Source organism: Morone saxatilis, unplaced genomic scaffold (genome assembly GCF_004916995.1).
Source record: "Morone saxatilis isolate NCDOM2014 unplaced genomic scaffold, NCSU_SB_2.0 Contig16, whole genome shotgun sequence".
In the NCBI taxonomy this organism is placed as follows: domain Eukaryota; kingdom Metazoa; phylum Chordata; class Actinopteri; family Moronidae; genus Morone; species Morone saxatilis.
This window is the reverse complement of record NW_023339718.1, coordinates 27,383,645-27,391,147: the sequence shown is the minus strand read 5'-3', so window position 1 is coordinate 27,391,147 and position 7,503 is coordinate 27,383,645. Positions and strand designations below refer to the sequence as shown.

At 38.6% G+C, this 7,503-nt stretch overlaps 1 protein-coding gene across 1 annotated transcript in view; it reads left to right on the top strand.

Moving 5' to 3' along the window:
• The window catches only part of LOC118326010 (endophilin-B2-like), a 26,246-nt gene that overhangs the window by 5,973 nt on the left and 12,770 nt on the right, over window positions 1-7,503 (top strand). The gene's annotated exons all lie outside the window — the stretch shown is intronic.

Genomic DNA, 7,503 nt, shown 5'->3' with positions numbered 1-7,503 from the left:
CACTGCGAACTGCGCATGATCGTGCATCCCCTATGAAAAGCCCCAAAAGCAAACAGTGTGCTTTGCATTGTCCTACCACGCATTCTGGTCAGCTGACAATGTTCGATGGACAAGTTTTTAAAAACTCACATCAAACACTATTACATCGGTAAATGAAAAATGCTGCGAGTAATTAATTCGTATAGTACTTTCCCCTTCCCTCCCTACCAAGCAGTCATAAGTGTGTCAGGCCAAAATGACTCCAGCCCACACCCGGCTGGAAAAACCAAAAATCAATAATGGTCTGAAACACAGCTATTCTTACTCCTGCGTTGCTCGCTACTGCGCGCCCATCTAGTCAGGGTTGTCCTGACAGCATGTCTCCAGGCGAATTCATAGCTCAAAATAACTCTAATCCAGATCAGATTTATGCAAGAGTTTGCAAACCTAGTGGAGCTTGTCATCTTCGCTAATGTCTCCACAGGGATTCTTAGGGCACACCAGAACAAGACTTTGATTCTCCTTCATCTTCAGCACGGAAATCTGATTGTCAATATTGTTCGGCCCATCAATGATCCAAGTAAATAACAGCAACCAATTTGTGCAACCAAGCCTGGAGTTGATACCAAAGATCAGCTCAACCACACTTACCAAAAGTAAACGACATTTCTTGTCGCTTCTAACACCCAGACGACCCAGTGGTATCAGCCATTGCAGAGTCATTTATGAGGAATTTTGTTTGTGATGTTCACTTCTTTGGGGATTACTAGACGAACATCATGGCTTTATTATGGATTTCTGTGGTGAAAACAACCTACTAAACTTATAAAGGCTTTAGGTGGCTTGAATAACGGCACCTTGTCATGGACTGGCCGCAAACCATTAACTATTGCAAATTAAATACTCAACTGACCAGACTTGAAACAATTTAAATCCTTCCCTTTAAAACTGAAAAAATCAATGAAAGAAATAAAAAGCAAAAATTGCAAAACGTCGCTCACTGTCCTGAAGTCTAATTGAACAGTTAAGCTGGGTTTCTGTCAGTCCAACAGTATGGTTCGCTGGTATGTTCAACCAACACCAGAAACCTCTGTTTGGAAGGAATTAGCTGGTGTGGCTTAAGAGTTACGGCCTGTTAATTTCCAGTTTCATTTGTGACCATGGACTGAATTTTGCTGTAGTATGTTCTGTATTTGGAACTGTTGCTTTCTAGAGGAGCCTTGTGTCTCTCTGCGGAGTCTGGGTTGATCGATAATACAGTTTTGTATCTTGCTCATGGTACACAAACGCCCTTTCATACACAATACGCATCTACTGGACTGTTATTTAGGCAGACCCTCAGTAAAAACTGAATTGGGGAATCGTAACAGGCTATAATCTTGGATCGTTTTATGGAAAAAGTGTTATGATTATTCACTTTTAAGAATCAGCTGTATGGCGTATTTTGGAAAGCTGGTTATTGCTGTCCTATTGTGGAGATTTATTCTGTAACATGTTATATGTTTGAAACAACTGTTTTTTTGCATCTGTTATAATTTACTTAGTTCTTACGTTTTTGGCTTTGCTGCTGTCTTGGCTAGAAGTGCCAGTTAAAGAGAGGAAGATCTTTTAATTCTCGATGGGACCTGTTTCTTTGTATGAAAACCATCACTGCTAAGAAAGTGGGGTGGAGAGTGAGAGGAAACTGTGAGGGAATTATTGTTTAGAATGTTCCAGGAGGAAGCAATTGGTACTTAGTTACTACCCAGAAGGAAAAGGAAAGAAAGGATCATTCAAGGTAGGTTTACCCAGGTAATAAGACCTAAGTTGGGAAGATTAGATATCATATATATGTATTCAGTGTGACTAGGATCTTTAGATAGAGGCTGGTTTTTTTAGAGTGATTAGATTTGTTGCTATGGTTGTTTCTGGTATTGGATGAAGCAGGCGGCCAAGGAGAGGAGATGTAAATGGGCGGGAGCGAGAGAGAGGATTAAAACTAGCAGAAACTGAGAAACAGGGCCGTTAAGGAGCTCGACTTAGTGCACGGTGCAGTCGCGCTCTTACCGGTTGCGCTTTGAGCTGGGCACAATTTTGGAGAGATATATTGTTGTCCAGAGAAAATGTGGCAATATAAATATTTCAGAGGGTATTTGTTTTTGTACTTTGCTTGCTTTTAGTGGTGGCCTGGAAGTACAACCTATATAGAAGAAGTTTCTTACTTTTTGAGATTGAGCTTGATTTTTAATTCTTACAGGCAGAAAACCCCATGGGAGCGACGAAAACAATGTGTGTTGACAATTTCTGGTATTATTTGGGTAAATATCTCTTTTGTTCAACTTATTACTATTTTATGGTGAGTTCTGAAGTGTTTAGTACAAACTAGTTTTTAAAAGTGCTGGAAAGGGAGCAAATGGTTGGTGTCTGTTTGTGTCTGTGTTGCAGGTTTGTGTGTTATCAATAGAACTGCTGTACTTGTGTTTTTTTGTCCTTTGTTGAGAATGATTTGTAATGGTCAGTATTATTAATGAAGCAGTATATCAAGGCGTTTTGACAAATTGGTTATGTTGATAGCAAGAAGTTGGTAAGAGTGGTTTGGTATTTGCAGTCTATCGCTGTCCAGACTAGCTAGGGCTGAGCTCCTGAAAGACAATATGTGAAAGTTACACAAGTTGTATTTATTATAGGATGTAGAAGCAAATGTGACTTAGGCACAATTTGGTAATACTTTTAATTTAACTTTGGAGCAGTCTTGAAGGATCTCGTGTTTGTTGAACAGGTGTCGTGTTACTGATCCATATGGAAGGTCTCCGGGACCAAAATTCCTTTGCTGCATCCTGAGATATATTATCCCACGACAGCTTTCTGCAATTCGGTAATCCTGGAGGTTGGCTTGGCCTGTGTGCTATCCAACTTTCATGGGACGAAATCCCTCCTGTATTCGGCACGCGGCGCTGGTGTGTAGTATGACGCCAGGTATAATCGATATTAGTCTGGTTTGTGTCGGGCCACTGAGCGGACTGCAGATCGTGCATCCCTATGAAAAGCCCAAGACAGGATGTTTTTTGTCTACAGCATTCTGTCAGCTGGACATGTTTCGATGGACAAGTTTTAAAACTTACATACAAAACTTATATATTGGTAATGAAAATGCCTGAGTATTATTGTATAGTACTTCCTTCCCTCCCTAATGCAGTCATATGTGTCAGGCCAATGACTCAGCCCACACCCGGTCTGGAAAACCAAAAATCAATAATGGTCTGAACAAGCTCATTTGCACTCTGCGTTGTGCTACTGCGGCAGTAGTCAGGTTGTCTGTACAGATGTCCTCAGGGAAATTCATAGCTCAATAACTTGATCCAGAATCAGATTTATGCAAGAGTTTGGCAAACCTAGTGGTAGCTTGTCATCTTTATGTCCTCCACAGGGATTCTTAGGGCATCACAGAACAGACTTTGATTCTCCTTCATCTTCAGCAGTGAAAGTCTGATTGTCTATTGTTCGGCCCATCATGAGTCAGTAATAAAGCAACCATTTGGTGCAACCAAGCTGGAGTTTGATACAAAGGATCAGTTCAACCACATTACAAAAGTAACACATTCTTTCGTTAACCCCCAGTGGTATCTAGCCATGCAGATCATTATGAATGGAATTTTGTTTGTGATGTTCATTTTTTGGGGATTATCTAGAGATCATGCTTTATTATGATTTCTGTTGGTGAACAATACTAAATTATAATGTCTTTAGGTGGTTGAATACGCACCTTTGTGTTAGTGGACTGTGCAAACCATTAATATGATTAAATATCAATGGACTGCATGATTGAAATTTAATCTTTCCTTTAAATGAAAAATCAATGAAAAATAAAAAGCCAAATTCACACGTCCTCACTTCTGAAATGTCTACTAAGAAAAGTTCAGACAGTCAAACATGAATCATCTGTTGAGAAACATACAGCCTAATAAAGTTACATAAACACATGTATTATTTTATCACACTGCAACGGATGAATTAATTATCACCTAACATCAAACACAGCTTTCTAGTGGACTTTCAGTTCAACTACTGACCCTTGTTTTTGGGAAGGCCTTCAGTGTTTCCCACAGGATGATAGGGTCAGTTGTTGGATTCCCAATATTAAGCTATGAAAATATTTGATAGACCAACACACAAGATATGTCTCTCTAAAACACACACCAGCTTTCCCCGCCTCTCTCTGTTTGTATCTCTGTTGTCTTTCTTCAGCACTAACTTTGATATAGTCGCCCAAAAAGCACAACCCTGGTTCAGGTTTTTGTTTCATCCGTGATTCCATTCTAATAACAGCAGGTGAGCCACTTTATGAGATAAAATATGTGCATTTAGGAATAGTTAAGGCTCTCGTTTTTGACCTCATCAGTAAAACAATGTACACATTTTAATACTTTATAAATGAAACAAAATAAATGCATTTAGCATGAGGAAAAATTCATGAAATTCTTTTGTGACCCAAATAAAATCTCCTGACCCACGTTAGGGTCGCAACCCAGTGTCTGGGAATGAATGCTCTACATAGAATGAGTAATTGTTATATATAGGTAATAAAATCCCTGAGCATTATTGTATAGCTCTTCCTTCCCTCCATAATGCAGGCATATGTGTTAAATCAGCCCCCACCCTATCTGTGGTAAAACCAAAGATCAATAATGGTCTAAACGAAACTCCTCTGCACTCTGCATTCTGTTGACACACACTTTATGTGTGTTGGTCTGTCTCGTTGTTAATATTGGATCATAATGATCAAAACCAACCAATGACATTGGCAACAGTAGATGTGTTCGCTGCTGTTCACTGTTGCGTTACCTGGTCTGCGCTGGTAAAATAAACAATGTATCTGCGCCAATGAGCGTCTGTCTCCATTTCTCTGCAGAGCAGTGTGACTGTCAGGAGGGGCAGAGCGAGGGGAGATTGTCTACTAGTTTAGTGGTTTCAAACCTCTTCTTTATGGTTCCCCTTTTCTGTCATTGAGTTTGGATATATTCAAACTTTGAGTAGATTATTCCCTGTTTATCAAACTTTTTATACAATATATCTGTCTCTATTATGTATTTTGTATCATTTCTAACAATGATTCTATTGAACAGTTTACTTTACATTTGCTTCACAGAAGTGAGCCTATTGTGTATATTTTTAAAGTTTTCTTACACCCCTTAAAATCAAAAAGGCCTTGTGACCCCCCATGAATCTTTGGTAACCTCTAGTGGGAGTCCCGAACCCCAGTTTGGGAACCACTGCACTAGTTAATTAATCGTGGATACTTGTAATGTGAGTGAGTGAGGCTTTGCTCAACCAGCGGCGCAAAACACAATGTTAGAGAGAAGTGTAAAAATATTTTTGGTTAGGGTTAGGGTTATTATGAATATCGGGGGAATTAAACCATAGTGGTGCACTATAGTCTAGGTAATTGATTAAAAACGCTGGCCTTTTTTTTGTGTGTGTGTGTGTGTCTGTGTATGCTTTCACATTTAACACAAAGTACATTTTTTCTCCTTTGATGGCTACTGTGGTTTTGGAGTTTATGTCTTGTAGCTACAAGCTGCCAATGGATGACCCACAAATGACAGTACATAGAGTACTGTTGCTAGGATTTTGAAGAAGGGGATAAGGGGAAGCCTGTATCTTTTCAGTCATTCCAAAATCCTAACCCTGTCACCACGACTGAAGGCTCAGCTTGAACCACAAAAACAGTTAAACTGGATGAGTAGTATAGATTTCAAAATAAAGAACAGGGAGATGAGGTGTCTCTCTGTTTCTTAGTCAAGTGTAAGGTAAAGTGATTCCAGTATGTTTAAGTGCCATTATAAAAGTATGAATATTTTTAGTATATTTTCATGGTTATCGCAACTACTCTGGCCAACATAATCGTGACATGAAATGTTCATATTGTTCATGCATACTCTCTGCTCTTGTCTGTACATTGATAGTGTCACAGAACTAAAGCTGAAAATAGTTGTCATTTAAGTGATTAGTCAATCCACAGAAAAAATCAGCAACAGTTCTGATAATTGGTTAATCAATTTTCCTCTTCGTCAATGTCTTATGATAGTAAACTGAATCATTTTAAACGTTTATTTCAGTTTGTTCATGTTACACATGGTTCAGCTAATGCCTGATCTGAAAAACATTAAGTCATCCCAACAAACATTTCTCAGATCTTTGTTTTTATAAATCCATGTGATGGTGATCACCTGCTACAGAATGCTGACCCTCACCCACACATACAGTGGAAAAGCTTTCCCATTGCCAACACAGCTGTTGTCCACTAAACAGGGACTTTCCAGTCGGTCCTCTGTTCACAACAGGGGCCAGGTGTATAAATATTGCATATGCTACTTCCCAGCCATGAACTGGTAAAAGCAGAACATTCAGTGAGAATATACTGACCTCACACATCATTTACCAATTCAATTTAGTTTGATTTGTATCGCGCCAAAATTAACAGAAGTTATCTCAGGTCTAGACCGTACTCCTAACAGAATTATTTGCAAAGACCCAACCCAACAGTACCACCATGAGCAAGCCCTTGGCGACAGCGGCAAAAAAAAACTTCCTTTTAAGAGGCAGAAACCTCGGACAGACCCCGGCTCTAGGTGGGTGGCTGTCTGCCTCGACCAGTTGGGGGAGAGAGAGGTAATGATAACAATGATGGTAACAGTAGACAGGAACACTTAGCCACTGCTGGCAGCTGTAACCGCAGTACTGTGTCAGCTTGTAGAACCCACCACATTTAGACACATACATACGTAAATCTGCCAGTTCTTTGATAAATTGCTTGATCTTAAATCCAATTTCTTACAATTTCCTGTAGCCCAATGTAACATCTTCAAATAGAAGATATAAAGATATTAAGGTTCCTCCTTTTTCAAAATATACAGAATCAGTCTGACAAAATGCTATCCACACCAGCAATACAATTCCTTCATTCATTCAACCTTTATTTACTTCTCGGGAGTACATTGAGGGATGAACCCTAATTTTCAGTAAGATTACAATAGGTAATATAAAAGGAGATAAACAATATAAACCAAAAAAAAAAATAATAATAATGAAAAAGAAGACAGACAACATGCTTATTATTAATATGGGCAAATCCTTCCAATGTTATCAGGGAATCAATATTTATAATGCATTGTAGTTTCACCAGTCCGGAGCCGAGAATTCCAATTTGGAACAGCAACACAGGAGAAATGTAATGCAAAAAGCGGAAAAAGGATAAATAATACAATAAAATATAATAAAATAAAAATATAATGAAAAAATAATCTAGAATATAGAAATATATACTCTATATACAATAAAGATTAATATGGTCCAGATGGATAATGAATGGATGGAATGGATAAACTATACAGTAATCCAGTCCTGAGAGCGGGTTTGATAGGTTCCTACATTAAGGTCTAATAGTGAAGTGATGTAAGTGGGTAATTTGTTTAGGAGTGCTTTATAGATAAACGTAAAATGGTAAATGGACTGTACTTATATATATGTATTTGTATGTATATGTGT